The 18,691-nt window shown below is 37.1% G+C and overlaps 1 non-coding gene across 1 annotated transcript; it reads right to left on the bottom strand.

Moving 5' to 3' along the window:
* Positions 1-5,005: 5,005 nt before the first annotated feature.
* Positions 5,006-5,113, bottom strand: LOC148572249 (small nucleolar RNA R71). The gene has a single exon (XR_015880298.1). It is a non-coding gene; the product is annotated as a small nucleolar RNA R71 (small nucleolar RNA).
* Between the last annotated feature and the right edge of the window lie 13,578 nt (positions 5,114-18,691).

Raw genomic sequence — 18,691 nt, 5'->3', positions numbered from 1 at the left:
ACGGGTTGTTGAGCGATAAGAGTCAGCATCATCGCCGTAGACGGAGGCACGTAGTTGGGGTTAGGGGCTATGATGAATGGCTGGTCCACTAAACCCACATCCTGTGGCATCACGGGGTGGTCGGAGTAGAAGGAGAGGATCTAAAAGTCCCAGGGCTACCAGAAGAAACCCTCCCTCTACCCCGACCACGGCTACGACCACGACCAGTAGCCTGATCCACATTACCTCTTCCTGTCGACATATCTGCAAATATCAAATTATCAAACAATCTCAGCAACAATTTCTAAGCAAAATAGTCATCAACACAGCAATTAACACAATTAGAGAATTCCAAACACTTCAACAATTCAAAACCTAATGTATTGAATCTAACCTAACTTAATCAACTTAAATCCACTAAGATTAGAAAACTAAACTGAACTAATTTTGAAACTGATTCAAAATTAAAATTGAAATTCTAATTAACGATAAACTAAATTAAATTAGAATTAAACAATTATTCAACAATCTCAGTAACAATTTCTCAGCAAAACAGTCATCAACGCAATAATTAACACAACTAGACAATTCCAAACACTTCAACAATTCAAAACCTAATGTATTGAATCTAACCTAACTTAATCAACTTACATCCACTAAGATTAGAAAACTAAACTGAACCAATTTTAAAACTGATTCAAAATTAAAATTGAAATTCTAATCAAACCTAAACTAAATTAAACTAAAATTAAATAATTAGCCAACAATCTCAGCAACAATTTTTAGCAAAATAGTCATCAACGCAAGAAACAACAAAATTAGAGAATTCCAAACACTTCAATAATTCAAAACCTAATTGATGAGCGGATAATTTATACGCTTTTTGGCATTATTTTTAGTATATTTTTAGTAGGATCTAGTTACTTTTAGGGATGTTTTCATTAGTTTTTATGTTAAATTCATATTTATGGACTTTACTATGAGTTTGTGTGTTTTTCTATGATTTCAGGTATTTTCTGGCTGAAATTGAGGGACTTGAGCAAAAATCAGATTCAAAGGTTGAAGAAGGACTGTTGATGCTGTTGGATTCTGACCTCCCTGCACTCAAAGTGGATTTTCTGGAGCTACAGAACTCAAAATGGCGCGCTTCTAATTGCGTTGGAAAGTAGACATTCAGAACTTTCTAGCAATATATAATAGTCCATACTTTGGCCTATTTTAGATGATGTAAAAGGGCGTTGAACGCCAGTTCTATACTGCTGTCTGGAGTTAAACGCCAGAAACACGTCACGAACCAGAGTTGAACGCCAGAAACACGTTACAACCTGGCGTTCAACTCCAGAAAGAGCCTCTGCACGTGTAACATTCAAGCTCAGCCCAAGCACACACCAAGTGGGCCCCGGAAGTGGATTTATGCATCAATTACTTACTTTTGTAAACCGTAGTAACTAGTTTAGTATAAATAGGAGTTTTACTATTGTATTAGACATCTTGGGACGTCTAGTTCTTAGATCATGGGGACTGGCCATTCGGCCATGCCTGAACCTTTCACTTATGTATTTTTCAACGGTAGAGTTTCTACACTCCATAGATTAAGGTGTGGAGCTCTGCTGTTCCTCATGAATTAATGCAAAGTACTACTGTTTTTCTATTCAATTCAACTTATTCCGCTTCTAAGATATTCATTCGTACTTCAACATGAATGTGATGAACGTGACAATCATCATCATTTCCTCACGAACGCGTGCCTAACAACCACTTCCGTTCCACCTTAGATTGGATGATTATCTCTTGGATCTCTTAATCAGAATCTTCGTGGTATAAGCTAGATTGATGGCGGCATTCATGAGAATCCGAAAAGTCTAAACCTTGTCTGTGGTATTCCGAGTAGGATTCTGGGATTGAATGACTGTGACGAACTTTAAACTCGTGAGTGCTGGGCGTAGTGACAGACGCAAAAGGAGGGTGAATCCTATTCCAGTATGATCGAGAACCTCAGATGATTAGCCGTGCTGTGACAGAGCATTTGGACTATTTTCACAAGAGGATGGGATGCAGCCATTGACCACGGTGATGCCTCCAGATGATTAGTCATGCAGTGACAGCACATCGGACTATTTTCACAGAGAGGATGAAAAGTAGCCATTGACAATGGTGATGTCCTTACATAAAGCCAGCCATGGAAAGGAGTAAGATTAATCGGATGAAGACAGCAGGAAAGCAGAAGTTCAGAGGAACGAACGTATCTCCATACACTTATATGAAATTCTCACCAATGATATACATAAGTATTTCTATCTTTATTTTATGTCTATTTATTATTTATTTTCGAAAACTTTCATAACCATTTGATATCCGGCTGACTGAGATCTACAAGATGACCATAGCTTGCTTCATACCAACAATCTCAGTGGGATCGACCCTTACTCATGTAAGGTTTATTACTTGGACGACCCAGTGCACTTGCTGGTTAGTTGTATCGAAGTTGTGAATGAAAAACGATTTATTAAGACGTTCGTACAGAGTTTTTGGCGCCGTTGCCTGAGATCACAATTTCGTGCACCAAGTTTTTGGCGCCGTTGCCGGGGATTGTTCGAGTTTGGACAACTGACGGTTCATCTTGTTGCTCAGATTAGGTAATTTTCTTTTTGTTTTATTTCCAAAAATTTTTCAAAAATTTTTCAAAAATCCTTCAAAAATTTCTCATCTATTTTCGAAAATTATTCTAAAATTTTTTAAGAATGAATTCTAGTGTTTCATGAAGCATGTTGAAGCCTGACTGGCTGTAAAGCCATGTCTAAATTCATTTGGACTGGGGCTTCCAACCCAACATTATCAAGAGCAAGCTAGTTGTTGCTAATCCACCTGCTGCTGTTCCTGATCCACCTGATTTACATGCTAAAGCTTGACTGGCTATTAAGCCATGTCTAACCCTCAAATTGGAGCTTTAGACTAAGAGTGCAAGATTCCTGGAATTCATATTAAAAATTTTGGAATTCTTATTTTTCTTTTTCAAATTAATTTTCAAAAAATCCAAAAAAATTTATAAAATCATAAAAATAAAAAATATTTTGTGTTTTTTGTTTGAGTCTTGAGTCAATTTTCAAGTTTGGTGTCAATTGCATTTTTTCTAAAAATTCTTTGCATTTTTCGAAAATTCATGCATTCATGCATTGCATTCATCATGATCTTCAAGTTGTTCTTGGCCAGTCTTCTTGTTTGATCTTGATGTTTTCTTGTTTTGTGTCTTTTCTTGTTTTTCATGTGCATTTTTGCATTCATAGTGTCTGAACATGAAGAATTTCTAAGTTTGGTGTCTTGCATGTTTTCTTTGCATTGAAAATTTTCAAAAATATGTTCTTGATGTTCATCATGATCTTCAAAGTGTTCTTGGTGTTCATCTTGACATTCATAGCATTCTTGCATGCATTCATTGTTTTGATCCATAATTTTCATGCATTGCATCATTTTCATGTTTTTCTCTCTCATCATTAAAAATTCAAAAATAAAAAATATATCTTCCCCTTTTTCTCTCATAAATTTTCGAAAATTTGAGTTGACTTTTTCAAAAATTTTTAAAATTCAATTGTTTCTTATGAGTCAAATCAAATTTTCAATTTAAAAATCTTATCTTTTCAAAATCTTTTTCAAAAATCAAATCTTTTTCATTTTTCTTATCTATTTTCGAAAATTCCAAAAATATTTTTCAAAAAATCTTTTTCTTAATTTTACATCATATTTTCGAAAATATCATCAACAATTAATGTTTTGATTCAAAAATTTCAAGTTTGTTACTTACTTGTTAAGAAAGATTCAAACTTTAAGTTCTAGAATCATATCTTATGATTTCTTGTGAATCAAGTCATTAATTGTGATCTTAAAAATCAAATCTTTTTCAAAACTAATTTCAATCATATCTTTTCAAAAATATCTTTTTATCTTATCTTTTTTAAAAATCATATATTTTTAATCATATCTTTTTAAATCATATCTTTTTCAAAAATTTGATTTTCAAATATCTTTTTTAACTTCTTATCTTCTTATCTTTTCAAAATTGAATTTCAAATCTTTTTCAACTAACTAATTGACTTTTTGTTTGTTTCTTATCTTTTTCAAAACTACCTAACTAACTCTCTCTCTCTAATTTTCGAAAATATCTTCCCTCTTTTTCAAAAATTCTTTTTAATTAACTAATTATTTCAATTTTTAATTTTAACTTGATTTCATTCCTAATTTTCGAAAATCACTAACCCCTTTTCAAAATTTTATTTTCGAAAATCCTCTTTCTCTCTCATCTCCTTCTATTTATTTATTCATCTAGTAACACTTCATCTCACACAAATTCGAATCCCCTCTTCCATCTGTGTTCGAATTTTCTCTACTTCCCTTCTTTACATTACATTCTTTTCTTCTTCTACTCACACAGGGGAACCTCTATACCTGGGCAAAAAGGATCCCTATTATTATTATTTTTCTATTCCCTCTTTTTCATATGAGCAGGAGCAAGGACAAGAACATTCTTGTTGAAGCAGACCCTGAACCTGAAAGGACTCTGAAGAGGAAACTAAGAGAAGCTAAAATACAACAATCCAGAGATAACCTTACAGAAATTTTCGAACAAGAAGAGGATATGGCAGCCAAAAATAATAATAATGCAAGGAGGATGCTTGGTGACTTTACTGCACCTAATTCTAATTTACATGGAAGAAGCATCTCCATCCCTACCATTGGAGCAAACAATTTTGAGCTTAAACCTCAATTAGTTTCTCTGATGCAGCAGAATTGCTAGTTCCATGGACTTCTATCTGAAGATCCTTTTCAGTTCTTAACTGAATTTTTGCAGATCTGTGATACTGTTAAGACTAATGGAGTAGATCCTGAAGTCTACAGGCTCATGCTTTTCCCGTTTTCTGTAAGAGACATAGCTAGAATATGGTTGGATTCTCAACCTAAAGATAGCCTGAACTCTTGGGATAAGCTGGTCAAGGCTTTCTTAGCCAAGTTCTTTCCTCCTCAAAAGCTGAGTAAGCTTAGAGTGGATGTTCAAACCTTCAGACAGAAAGAAGGTGAATCCCTCTATGAAGCCTGGGAGAGATACAAGGAACTGACCAAAAAGTGTCCTTCTGACATGCTTTCAGAATGGACCATCCTGGATATATTCTATGATGGTCTGTCTGAATTAGCTAAGATGTCATTGGATACTTCTGTAGGTGGATTTATTCACCTAAAGAAAACGCCTGCAGAAGCTCAAGAACTCATTGACATGGTTGCTAATAACCAGTTCATGTACACTTCTGAGAGGAATCCTGTGAGTAATGAGACGCCTATGAAGAAGGGAGTTCTTGAAATTGATACTCTGAATGCCATATTGGCTCAGAACAAAATATTGACTCAATAAGTCAATATGATTTCTCAGAGTCTGAATGGAATGCAAGCTGCATCCAACAGTACTCAAGAGGCATCTTCTGAAGAAGAGGCCTATGATCCTGAAAACCCTGCAATAGCAGAGGTAAATTACATGGGTGAACCATATGGAAACACCTATAATCTCTCATGGAAAAATCACCCAAATCTCTCATGGAAGGATCAACAAAAGCCTCAACAAGGCTTTAATAATGGTGGAAGAAATAGGTTTAACAATAGTAAACCTTTTCCATCATCCACTCAGCAACAGACAGAGAACTCTGAACAAAATATATCTAATTTAGCAAACTTAGTCTCTGATCTATCTAAGGCCACTGTAAGTTTCATGAATGAAACAAGGTCCTCCATTAGAAATTTGGAAGCACAAGTGGGCCAGCTGAGTAAAAGGATCACTGAAATTCCTCCTAGTACTCTCCCAAGCAATACAGAAGAAATCCAAAAGGAGAGTGCAAGGCCATTAAATTAATTACCATGGCCAAACCTGTAAGGGAGGTTGAGGACGTGAATCCCAGTGAGGAAGACCTCCTGGGACGTCTAGTGATCAATAAGGAGTTTCCCTCTGAGGAACCAAAGGAATCTGAGACTCATCTAGAGGCCATAGAGATTCCATTGAACCTCCTTACGCCCTTCATGAGCTCTGATGAGTATTCTTCTTCTGAAGAGAATGAGGATGTTACTAAAGAGCAAGTTACCAAGTACCTTGGTGCAATCATGAAGCTGAATGCCAAATTATTTGGTATTGAGACTTGGGAAGATAAACCTCCTTTGTTCACCAATGAACTGAGTGATCTAGATCAACTTGCATTGCCTCAGAAGAAATAGGATCTTGGAAAGTTCCTAATACCTTGTACCATAGGCACCATGATCTTTGAAAAGGCTCTGTGTGACCTTGGTTCAGGGATAAACCTCATGCCCCTCTCTGTAATAGAGAAACTGGGAATCTTTGGGGTGCAAGCTGCTAAAATCTCATTAGAGATGGTAGACAATTCAAGAAAACAGGCTTATGGACAAGTAGAGGACGTATTAGTAAAGGTTGAAGGCCTTTACATCCCTGCTGATTTCATAGTCCTAGATACTGGGAAGGAAGAAGATGAATCCATCATCCTTGGAAGACCCTTCCTAGCCACAGCAAGAGCTGTGATTGATGTTAACAGAGGTGAACAAGTTCTTCAATTGAATGAGGACTCCCTTGAGTTTAAAACTCAAGGACATCCTTCTGTAAACATGGAAAAGAGGCACAGTAAGCTTATCTCAAAACAGAGTCAACCAGAGCCCCCACAGTCAAACTCTAAGTTTGGTGTTGGGAGGCCACAACCAAACTCTAAGTTTGGTGTTGAACTCCCATATCCAAACTCTAAGTTTGGTGTTGGGGAGTCTCAACAATGCTCTGAATATCTGTGAGGCTCCATGAGAGCCCACTGTCAAGCTATTGACATTAAAGAAGCGCTTGTTGGGAGGCAACCCAATTTTTATTTCTCTAATTTTATTTTTATTGTTATTTCATGTTTTATTAGGTTCATGATCATGTGGAGTCACAAAATAAATATAAAAATTGAAAATGGAATAAAAAACAGCAGAAGAAAAATCACACCCTGGAGGAAGGGCTCACTGGCATTTAAACGCCAGTAAGGAGCATCTGGCTGGCGTTCAACGCCAGAACAGAGCATGTTTCTGGCGTTGAACGCCAGAAACAAGCAGCATCCTGGCGTTAAGACGCCAGAAATGCACAGTGAAGAAGAGCTGGCACTGAACGCCAGAAACAAGTATCTGGCTGGCGTTCAACGCCAGAAATATGCTGCATCTGGGCGCTGAACGCCCAGAACAAGCATCAATTTGGCGTTTAAACGCCAGAATTGCCTGCAAAGGCATTTTACATGCCTAATGGGTGCAGGGATGCAAATCCTTGACACCTCAGGATCTGTGGACCCCACAGGATCAACTCAGCATCTGTGGACCCCACAAGATCCCCACCTACCAATCACCTCAATCTCTCTTCCCTATCATTTTCACACAAAACAACCCTCTCTTCCCCTTCTTGGCCGAAACACATCTCTCTCTCCATCTCCTCCATTTCTTCTTCTTCTTCATCTATTCTTTCTTCTCTCGCTCGAGGACGAGCAATATTCTAAGTTTGGTGTGGTAAAAGCATAAGCTTTTTGTTTTTCCATTACCATTGATGGCACCTAAGACCGGAGAATCCTCTAGAAAAGGGAAAGGGAAGACAAAAGCTTCCACCTCCGAGTCATGGGAGATGGAAAGATTCATCTCCAAAGCTCATCAAGACCACTTCTATGATATTGTGACCAAGAAGAAGGTGATCCCCGAGGTCCCTTTCAAGCTCAAGAGAAATGAGTATCCGGAGATCCAACATGAAATCCAAAGAAGAGGTTGGAAAGTTCTAACAAACCCCATCCAATAAGTCGGCATCCTAATGGTTCAAGAGTTCTATGCCAATGCATGGATCCCTAGGAACCATGATCAAAGTAAGAACCCGAACCCAAAGAATTATCTCACCATGGTTTAGGGAAAATACTTAGATTTTAGTCCGGAAAATGTGAGGTTGGCGTTTGACTTGCCTATGATGCAAGGAGATGCACGCCCCTACACTAGAAGGGTCAACTTTAATCAAAGGTTGGACCAAGTCCTCATGGACATATGTGTGGAAGGATCTCAATGGAAGATTGACTCCAAAGGCAAGCCGGTTCAACTAAGAAGACTGGACCTCAAGCCTGTGGCTAGAGGATGGTTGGAGTTCATCCAACGTTCCATCATCCCCACTAGCAACCGATCTGAAGTTACTGTGGATCGGGCCATCATGATCCATAGCATCATGATTGGAGAGGAAGTACAAGTTCATGAAGTCATCTCCCTTGAACTCTACAAAATAGCCGAAAAGCCCTCCCCCTTGGCAAGGCTAGCTTTCCCTCATCTTATTTGCCATCTATGTTACTCAGCTGGAGCTTTCATAGAAGGAGACATTCCCATTGAGGAAGAGAAGCCCATCACTAAGAAAAGGATGGAGCAAACAAGAGAGCCCACTCATGGAGCTCAAGAAACACGTGAGGAAGCTCATCACCAAGAAATCCCTGAGATACCTCAAGGGATGCACTTTCCTCCACAGAATTTTTGGGAGCAAATCAACACCTCCCTAGGAGAATTAAGTTCCAACATGGGACAATTAAGGGTGGAACATCAAGAGCATTCCATCATCCTTCATGAAATTAGAGAAGATCAAAAAGCAATGAGGGAGGAGCAACAAAGACAAGGAAGAGACATAGAAGAGCTCAAGGACATCATTGGTTCCTCAAGGAGAAAACGCCACCATCACTAAGGTGGATTCATTCCTTGTTCTTAAATTCTCTATTTTTCGTTTTCTTTATGTTAAGTGCTTACCTATGTTTGTGTCTTATTACATGATCATTAGTATTTAGTAACTTTGTCTTAAAGTTATGAATGTCCTATGAATCCATCACCTCTCTTAAATGAAAACTGTTTTAATTCAAAAGAACAAGAAGTACATGAGTTTTGAATTTATCCTTGAACTTAGTTTAATTATATTGATGTGGTGACAATGCTTCTTGTTTTCTGAATGAATGCTTGAACAGTGCATATGTCTTTTAAGTTGTTGTTTATGAATGTTAAATATGTTGGCTCTTGAAAGAATGATGACAAGGAGACATGTTATTTGATAATCTGAAAAATCATAAAAATGATTCTTGAAGCAAGAAAAAGCAGCAAAGAATAAAGCTTGCAGAAAAAAAAATAGCGAAAAAAAGAAAAAAAAATAGAAAAAAGAAAAAGCAAGCAGAAAAAGCCAAAAGCTCTTAAAACCAAGAGGCAAGAGCAAAAAGCCAGTAGCCCTTAAAACCAAAAGGCAAGGATAAATAAAAAGGATCCCAAGGCTTTGAGCATCAGTGGATAGGAGGGCCTAAAGGAATAAAATCCCGGCCTAAGCGGCTAAACCAAGCTGTCCCTAACCATGTGCTTGTGGCGTGAAGGTGTCAAGTGAAAACTTGAGATTGAGCGGTTAAAGTCAAGGTCCAAAGCAAAAGAAGAGTGTGCTTAAGAACCCTGGACACCTCTAATTGGGGATTTTAGCAAAGCTGAGTCACAATCTGAAAAGGTTCACCCAATTATGTGTCTGTGGCATTTATGTATCCGGTGGTAATACTGGAAAACAAAGTGCTTAGGGCCACGGCTAAGACTCATAAAGTAGCTGTGTTCAAGAATCAACATACTGAACTAGGAGAATAAATAACACTATCTGAACTCTGAGTTCCTATAAATGCCAATCATTCTGAACTTCAATGGATGAAGTGAGATGCCAAAACTATTCAAGAGGCAAAAAGCTACAAGTCACGCTCATCTGATTGGAGCTATGTTTCATTGATAGTTTGGAATTTATAGTATATTCTCTTCTTTTTATCCTATTTGATTTTTAGTTGCTTGGGGATAAGCAACAATTTAAGTTTGGTGTTGTGATGAGCGAATAATTTATACGCTTTTTGGCATTGTTTTTAGTATGTTTTTAGTAGGATCTAGTTACTTTTAGGGATGTTTTCATTAGTTTTTATGTTAAATTCACATTTATGGACTTTACTATGAGTTTGTGTGTTTTTCTATGATTTCAGGTATTTTCTGGCTGAAATTGAGGGACTTGAGCAAAAATCAGATTCAGAGGTTGAAGAAGGACTGCTGATGCTGTTGGATTCTGACCTCCCTGCACTCAAAGTGGATTTTCTGGAGCTACAGAACTCAAAATGGCGCGCTTCTAATTGCGTTGGAAAGTAGACATCCAGGGCTTTCCAGCAATATATAATAGTCCATACTTTGGCCGAGTTTAGATGACGTAAAAGGGCGTTGAACGCCAGTTCTATGTTGTTGTCTGGAGTTAAACGCCAGAAACACGTCACGAACCAGAGTTGAACGCCAGAAACACGTTACAACCTGGCGTTCAACTCCAGAAAGAGCCTCTACACGTGTAACATTCAAGCTCAGCCCAAGCACACACCAAGTGGGCCCCGGAAGTGGATTTATGCATCAATTACTTACTTCTGTAAACCCTAGTAACTAGTTTAGTATAAATATGACTTTTTACTATTGTATTAGACATCTTGGGACGTCTAGTTCTTAGATCATGGGGACTGGCCATTCGGCCATGCCTGAACCTTTCACTTATGTATTTTTCAATGGTAGAGTTTCTACACTCCATAGATTAAGGTGTGGAGCTCTGCTGTTCCTCATAAATTAATGCAAAGTACTACTGTTTTTCTATTCAATTCAACTTATTCCGCTTCTAAGATATTCATTCGCACTTCAACATGAATGTGATGAACGTGACAATCATCATCATTCCCCCACAAACGCGTGCCTGACAACCACTTCCGTTCCACCTTAGATTGGATGATTATCTCTTGGATCTCTTAATCAGAATCTTCGTGGTATAAGCTAGATTGATGGCGGCATTCATGAGAATCCGGAAAGTCTAAACCTTGTCTGTGGTATTCTGAGTAGGATTCTGGGATTGAATGACTGTGACGAACTTCAAACTCGCGAGTGCTGGGCGTAGTGACAGACGCAAAAGGAGGGTGAATTCTATTCCAGTATGATTGAGAACCTCAGATGATTAGCCATGCTGTGACAGGGCATTTGGACCATTTTCACAAGAGGATGGGATGCAGCCATTGACCACGGTGATGCCTCCAGATGATTAGCCATGCAGTGACAGCACATTGGACCATTTTCACAGAGAGGATGAAAAGTAGCCATTGACAATGGTGATGTCCTTACATAAAGCCAGCCATGGAAAGGAGTAAGATTAATCGGATGAAGACAGCAGGAAAGCAGAAGTTCAGAGGAACGAACGTATCTCCATACACTTATCTGAAATTCTCACCAATGATATACATAAGTATTTCTATCTTTATTTTCTGTCTATTTATTATTTATTTTCTAAAACTTTCATAACCATTTGATATCCGCCTGACTGAGATCTACAAGATGACCATAGCTTGCTTCATACCAACAATCTCCGTGGGATCGACCCTTACTCACGTAAAGTTTATTACTTGGACGACCCAGTGCACTTGCTGGTTAGTTGTATCGAAGTTGTGAATGAAAAACGATTTATTAAGACGTGCGTACAAAGTTTTTGGCGCCGTTGCCTGAGATCACAATTTCGTGCACCACTAATGTATTGAATTTAACCTAAATTAATCAACTTAAATCCACTAAGATTAGAAAAGTAAACTGAACTAACTTTGAAACTGATTCAAAATTAAAATTGAAATTCTACTCAAATCAAACTAAATTAAACTAAAATTAAAGGAACTGAAAAAGAGTTGCTCAAGAACATGTAATGAAGAATAGAGCAAGAAGTAAGAGAAGAGGTGGATGTTGCAGCCTTGGTCGCCAAAGTTGCGGTGGCGGCAAATGGTGGTGACAGCGAAGGAAAGAGAGAGAGAGGGGGAGGGAAAAAAAGAGGCGTGGGCATAAAGCGTTGACGATGATGGAGAGGGGGTGGCAACATCAGTGGTCTCGGTGGTGGCGGCAGATGATAGTGACGACAGTTGGAACGCGAGAGATAAAAAGAGGGATGGTGGTGAGGGTTCGAATGAGGAGGGAAGAGTTTCGTGATTTGAATTTATGCCCTTTTTACCATCGGATTTACCATCGAGATTTTTCGACGGTAAACCATTGCAGGTCACCAAAACGCATCATTTCACTAAATTGAGTTACCGTCAGATTTTTCCGACGATAAAGGACGCGCTAATCTATTTTTTCCTCCAAGAAAACAGAATCCACCGGTAATTACTTAACTTTATGAATTTGATGTGGTTACCACTGATAAATCTGACGGTACTCAACATTTTTCTTGTAATGATTGTTCATATGCTGTTTTAAATGTCAATCAAAGTGCCTAAAATGGAAGCTCTCCATCTTACATGCGTCATCTTCAAGTCAATAAGCCCAAACCATGGCCATGGTGTCTTAAAGTATACAGGTTCCGGATGAGACAATAGCTCGGGTCCCATAACTCGAGTCCAATCCAACTCAAACAACAAGTAGGATCTTCCTTCCCACTTTTCGATTACACTCACTGCAAGGGAATAATTTCCCACGTTGCAATAACCTCCCAATAAAAATGGGGGAGTTACCTTCTCATTATGACCAAATAAGAAATTAGATTTTCACTTGGTGATTACTAAGTTATCGTCTTTCTATATAAATATTCCAACAGTTCAGGTATTTCTCTATTCATTATTCTACATTTATCCTGCTTAAATTTTTGTAAGCTTAGACATCAAAGTCCTTTGCAGGTTCCCTCACCCGCTATCCTAGAGTCGACAGAAAGAGTGAAAACATCTTTGTCAACTTCACCACAGTCTACAAATCTAATTTCCAAAGCTTATTACTCACAATTCGTTTTGGTACACCTTAGAATAGTTACTATTCATACTTGGGTCTGCTAACCACAAGCCCAGCCCATGTTTCCATTAGCGGATAAGCTACATTCAAAATTGGACCACACAAGGTCAGCTCAATAGTGGCAAAACCAACCCACATAGCCTCCTTCACATGGATTGGACCGACTTAGAAACGGGGTTTCCAAATCTATATCCGACACGACTTGGGGAGCAAGCTAAATGCTCTCTCCACTACTTCGGGTATCACCACTAATGTGATAACCCACTCAAACATGGAGGTAACCTCACACTCTATAAGGAAATAACCACCCATGATCTTCAGAAGTCATCTCCAAGAAATGATCAAGTCCTACTTTACTACTTTATAAATACCCCAATACTTAGGTATTTTTTTCAACCCAAATCTAACTTAAACCCGCTTAAATCCTTATTAAATTAGGTATCAAAATCCTTATAGGTACTCTCCACTATTGTCCAAGCGAAGACGTCGGAGAATCCATCGTACTGACGGACAAGTAAAAAACTTTAACCCTAGGCGTCTCGACCTCACGTCCAGTCCCATATCTCATCCTATTTCAGGTAATACTTCGGAATAGTTACCATAAAGACTTGTTCACTGAGCAATATTAAAAAAATTCACATTTCTATGTTTTTCAATTTGAAAAGTTAAAAGTATTTTAAAAATATTAAACTTTTATTAAATTATATTAATAGTATAAAAAGATTTATACAGTTATTTAATTAAATTTATATATTTAAATAATTAATTTAATAATATATAATTAATTATTTGAATGAAACTTTTTTATAATAGAAAAAGTATATAAAAATTAAATTTTTACATGAATTGTTATAACCCCAAAATGTTTACTAAAAGAAAAGAAAAAAAAAGACAATGTATGGTGTCTTGAAGCTCATAAAAGTTGCTATTATTGAAAAAAAAAGCCGCATATAATGCTCTTCGCTTGTCCCAAACTTTTAACTTAAAATATTTATTTATTTATTTATTTATTATATTAAAATATTTACAAAAATATTAGAAAATATTTGTAAATATTGATTTGGAATGAAAAAGAAAGGTTTTTTATATAACTAAAAAAATCATATTTAGTATTTTATATAATTTTTAATTTGTTTACTGTTTTAAGTATTATGTAATAATTTTACAAGTAGGGTCTATTTTGCAGTCAAGAACTGCACAATAGAGGAAGGATATTATTGCGTAGCCCATGTCAGCATAATAAAAGTAAAAACGACTCTCACACTATAGTGTATGTGCTACTTGCAAAATTACTGCGATTACTATATAACAACACAGATAATTCCTACGCGTTACATTTTAAGCATTTGTTTAGTTTGGATTTTTTTAGAGAAAAGAGAGAGAAAGAAGGAGAAAAAGGAAGGAAGAAAAAAAAAATTTTTTGTCGTAATGACTCGGAGTAACAACATCAATTGTTTGAACGAAGAAAAACATATTGCGGGACATATAGATGACCAGGTTAGAATTTATATTAGTTTTTTGTTTATTATATTATAGTTGTTAGTTGGTTAGTTAGTAGTTATAATTTTAGGATAACTTTAATATATTAGGGAATAGACTTTTATAAATACATAAATTTGGGAGACTTTAAAATTTAATGTTTAAATATTTGGATTTAGACTACATGTTGTAGATTATTATGAATAAAATAAATGTTAATTTTATGATTGATAGATTTTTAGAGATATTTTATGATGAGCGGATATTTTATACGCTTTCTGGCATCATTTTCATATAGTTTTTATTATGTTTTGTTTAAGTTTTATTATATTTTCATAGGTTTTAGTGCAAAATTTATATTTTTGAATTTTACTTTGAGTTTGTGTGTGTTATGATAATTTCAGGTATTTTCTGGTTGAAATTGAGGAGTTTTGACAAAGTAAGATTCAGAGACAGAGAAAGGACTGCAGATGCTATCAGGATCTGACCTCCATGCACTTGAAGGAGCATTTTTGGAGCTACAGAAGTCCCAATGGCACGCTCTCAATGGCTATAGAAAGCTAACATCCAGGACTTTCCAGAAGTATATAATAGTCTATACTTTGATTTGGAAATGAAGGCTCAAAACTGGCGTTCAACGCCAGCCACCAGCCCCATTCCTGGCGTCCAACGCCCATTCAGGAGTCCAAAGCTAGCGTTGGACGCCCAAAGGGGAGTACTAGCTCGTGGATTTTACTCAAGCTCAGTCCAAACACTCACCAAGTGGGCCCGAAAAATAGATTTTTGCACTACAAGACTAGTTTATCTTATTTCTGTAATTCTTAGTTGCTAGATTAGTATATATAGGAGGAAATCACCCTTGTTTAGGATCTTTTACCTCAGACTCTTGCCCACTTTATTTTTGAACATCATTATGTACAATATGAGTTACTAACCTCCTAAGGTTAAGGTTAGGAGCTCTGCTGATTCTTATGGATTAATAATATCACTATTCTATTTCAACCTATGCTTGATTCTATTCAAGATGTATCTTCGTTCTTCATCCTAATGGATTGGGAGTGTAACTTGACCATCATCTCTATTCACATGGGTTCTTGCGAGTCCTTAACGGGATAGTATTGAACCACTAGCTTGATTATACATCTCTTAGACGGCTAATCCACGGCTTCGTTGGGTACTTCTCGAGACATCAGTGTAGCTGAGGTGTGGGGCGATTAGGGCCTTTGTGGTATAGGCTAGAACCAAAGGAGCAACATTCTCTGATCCAGAAGATCCGACCTTGTCTGTGGCATTTTGAGTAGGAACACCAAGGGAATGGACTGCTAGAGCTTCACCCCCGTTCAGATTGGATGACCGCTGACCTGGTGTTTGATCTGAAGCAAAGGAGATTAATGCCCGCTGACCCGGCGTTAATCATATACAACCTGCTATAGAAAGAATCAATCAGAAGTTGGAGTAGATGGTGAGAAAAGTTGATCTAGAAGGAAGAAGCATCTCTGAAGCCTCAACCATTCTCATACCATAGATTTCACATCTATCTAGTAATGTTTTATTTATTTATCTGTTTTATGCATTTTCTCGTGACAACTATCTTTTCTATCTGCCTGGCTAAGATCTGCAAGGTATCCATTACTTGCTCAAACTAACAATCTCTGTGGGATCGACCCTCACTCACTTGAGGTATTACTTGGACGACCCGGTATACTTGCCGGTCTATCTATGCGAAACGTACGGAGTCAGTTTCGTGCACCATTTTATATAACAGGTGTTATTGGTAGCATTGGTTAAAATTTAATGTAGACATTCTTGGATTTAGGCTAATTTTTGTAGTTTATTATAATTGAGATGAATGATGATTTATGGGTGATAGATTTATAAGAATGCTTTACATAATAAGTTTATTGTTAGTGGTGGTTTAAGTTTACGTATAAGGTACTTAGTAAATTTAGTTTACTTATGGTGGATAAATGGTGGTTGACAGAGTTTGCATTGTGGTTCTCTTCATGGAGAGACCATTTCGAGCCTCTGCGACAAACGATAGTGTCACCCAAGATAGATTTACAGCCTTTACGAGCTTATTTTACCTGATGGTGCTGGATGTGCCGCAGTCATTTCTCATCATGGCGTGATGCTCATCTATTATACGTGTTGCTGGATGATGCTCCACAGGAAGCCCCATAGGGCATTAGCTTGATGCTTACTGCAGATGCTCCTGATCCCCATCATATGCATAACCGTACTCGGATAGGAGCATGGCATAGACATTCTCGACAGTGACTTGATGCTCAGCAGGAGCAGGATGCAGATTATTGACAATAGGAGGATGTTCATGATGATGGTGGCATCAGGGACACAGATCGGATGATGTTCCTAAGCACTCGGTCTTTGAGGTGGGCTCATTGAGTGGAGCTAGTCAGCAGACACATACTGATAAATCTAGTGTTCAGGGGGATGCGAGAGACCTTGAGATGCATCTAGACGAGATATACAATGTATCCCATGTCACAAAGGATGATATAGCATGTATTGCAGCTTAGTATCATCACAGCCGACCCGCAAGATTACACTAGCCTACTTTTATTGGGGTGCCGACACCAGCTCATACCACAGAGCGGACACTTCTTCAGTTGAGTCTATCATCGACAGGTGTACCAGCAGGTGGATTAAGTTCATTTTTGAATTTTAGACTCCACCATCTATAGATGCAAATTTATTCGGGTTCTCATCACAAAGTCAGGAGTCCCCTCCACAGGCATCAGATCCACCTCCACTACAAGATGCCCTAGCACAGTAGCAGGCCTAACCACAGTGACCCAGGCGTGGTAAGTTGGGGGGGGTCGATGGTTTTGGTAGTGGTAGTGGTTAGGTTTTAGACTTTCTACTGTTTTCATTATCTTCCATGTGTTCATCTATGTTATATGCACCGAAAATGATACTTTAGATAATCATATTCAACCACACGATACTCTATACTCTGACAAATGTTGTAGTTATTGATGGTAAGGTAAACAGACTCTCTGCTATAATATCTATGGTTGATTTTTAGTTCTATGCTCATATCTGTGTTATGGTCGTTAGTGCCCTCCAGACCAAAGGTATCAGCTCCACTTGCATATCATCTACATCCAATATCAAATAATGGCTTGGATCTTGGGCTCGGCTAGGAAGTTGTAATGATGGTGGCAATATAGGTCGTGAGGAAGTAAAAGGCAATAGTTGAGTTTTTAGGACACACTCTCCTTATCACTATTACTATCAGAACTACATTGGGCCCACTCCTAGTCTGATTCAGACTATTCGAAAATCAAATCAACACCAGGTTCGGACATTCAGAGAGAAGAATGAATTCTTGTGGGAGATTTGGTTCTTCCCACCTGACTAGGTCTTGTTGCACAACCTATTGAGACTGCATGTGGGAAAGAAGAACTATTGTCAACATCCACAGAACACGATGCCAGGCTCCATCACTTGTTTAGTCACAATCTTTCTATAGCAATTGAACATAGCTTGCACATGATTATCATCCTTTAGCCAAAAAATCTTATATTAAATATTTCATATGGCGTCTAATAAAAGGCATCGATATCCAATTTTTTGAATGTGCTTAATTCTAAGCATTCCCATGTTAACCAAAATCAAGCTTTTAAGCCATGTCAACAAATGTACTCACCAATTATACATAACAATGGAATCACTGCATTTAAAAGGTGCACCATCAATTTTACGTAATATTATTGTATTCGGATAAACAATAACTATACATTTACCAGCCATTTGATGAAATTGTCTTTTCAAAAAAGAAGAAAAAATAGATAAAAAGTAAAATTTATTGAAAATATATGATATATATAGTAATCCTTGGTAATAATTTAACATACAATTTTGCAGGTATAACGTGTGTTATGGCATTTTCTCACAATTTTGCTGCCATCAACTGCATAATACAAAAACATCCACCGCTATTGAATTGTGTTTTTAGTCTATTTTATCGTCCTTGTCTGCAATGGCGGAGCTTCTCTAAGACAATGGAGATATGACCCCTCAAATATTTTATAAAAACATGAGTTATATTAAATAGAAAGTGAAATTACTTCAATTGGTTATCACTATATTCTTTTAGCTGCAAACACAATGACCTGAATAAGCTTGATAACTTAACAAACTCATTTGATACTAAATCTCATTATTATTCATTATTTTTATACAATTACAAACTTATTTATTTAATTTTTTTTATATAATTTAGTGCTATTTTAGATTTTATTAGTTTTTTAAATTTAATCTTTTTACATTACACAAAATATAAAAAAATTAAATAAATACTTGTTTAATTATATTTGTATAAACTAATAGAGAATTTGTAAGTCTTTAATAAATGGAG

The sequence above is a fragment of the Arachis ipaensis genome, chromosome B3 (genome assembly GCF_059453495.1).
Source record: "Arachis ipaensis isolate K30076 ecotype BB chromosome B3, ASM5945349v1, whole genome shotgun sequence".
NCBI lineage: Eukaryota > Viridiplantae > Streptophyta > Magnoliopsida > Fabales > Fabaceae > Arachis > Arachis ipaensis.
The sequence above is the reverse complement of the archived record's forward strand: the minus strand, read 5'-3'. Positions and strand labels throughout refer to the sequence as shown.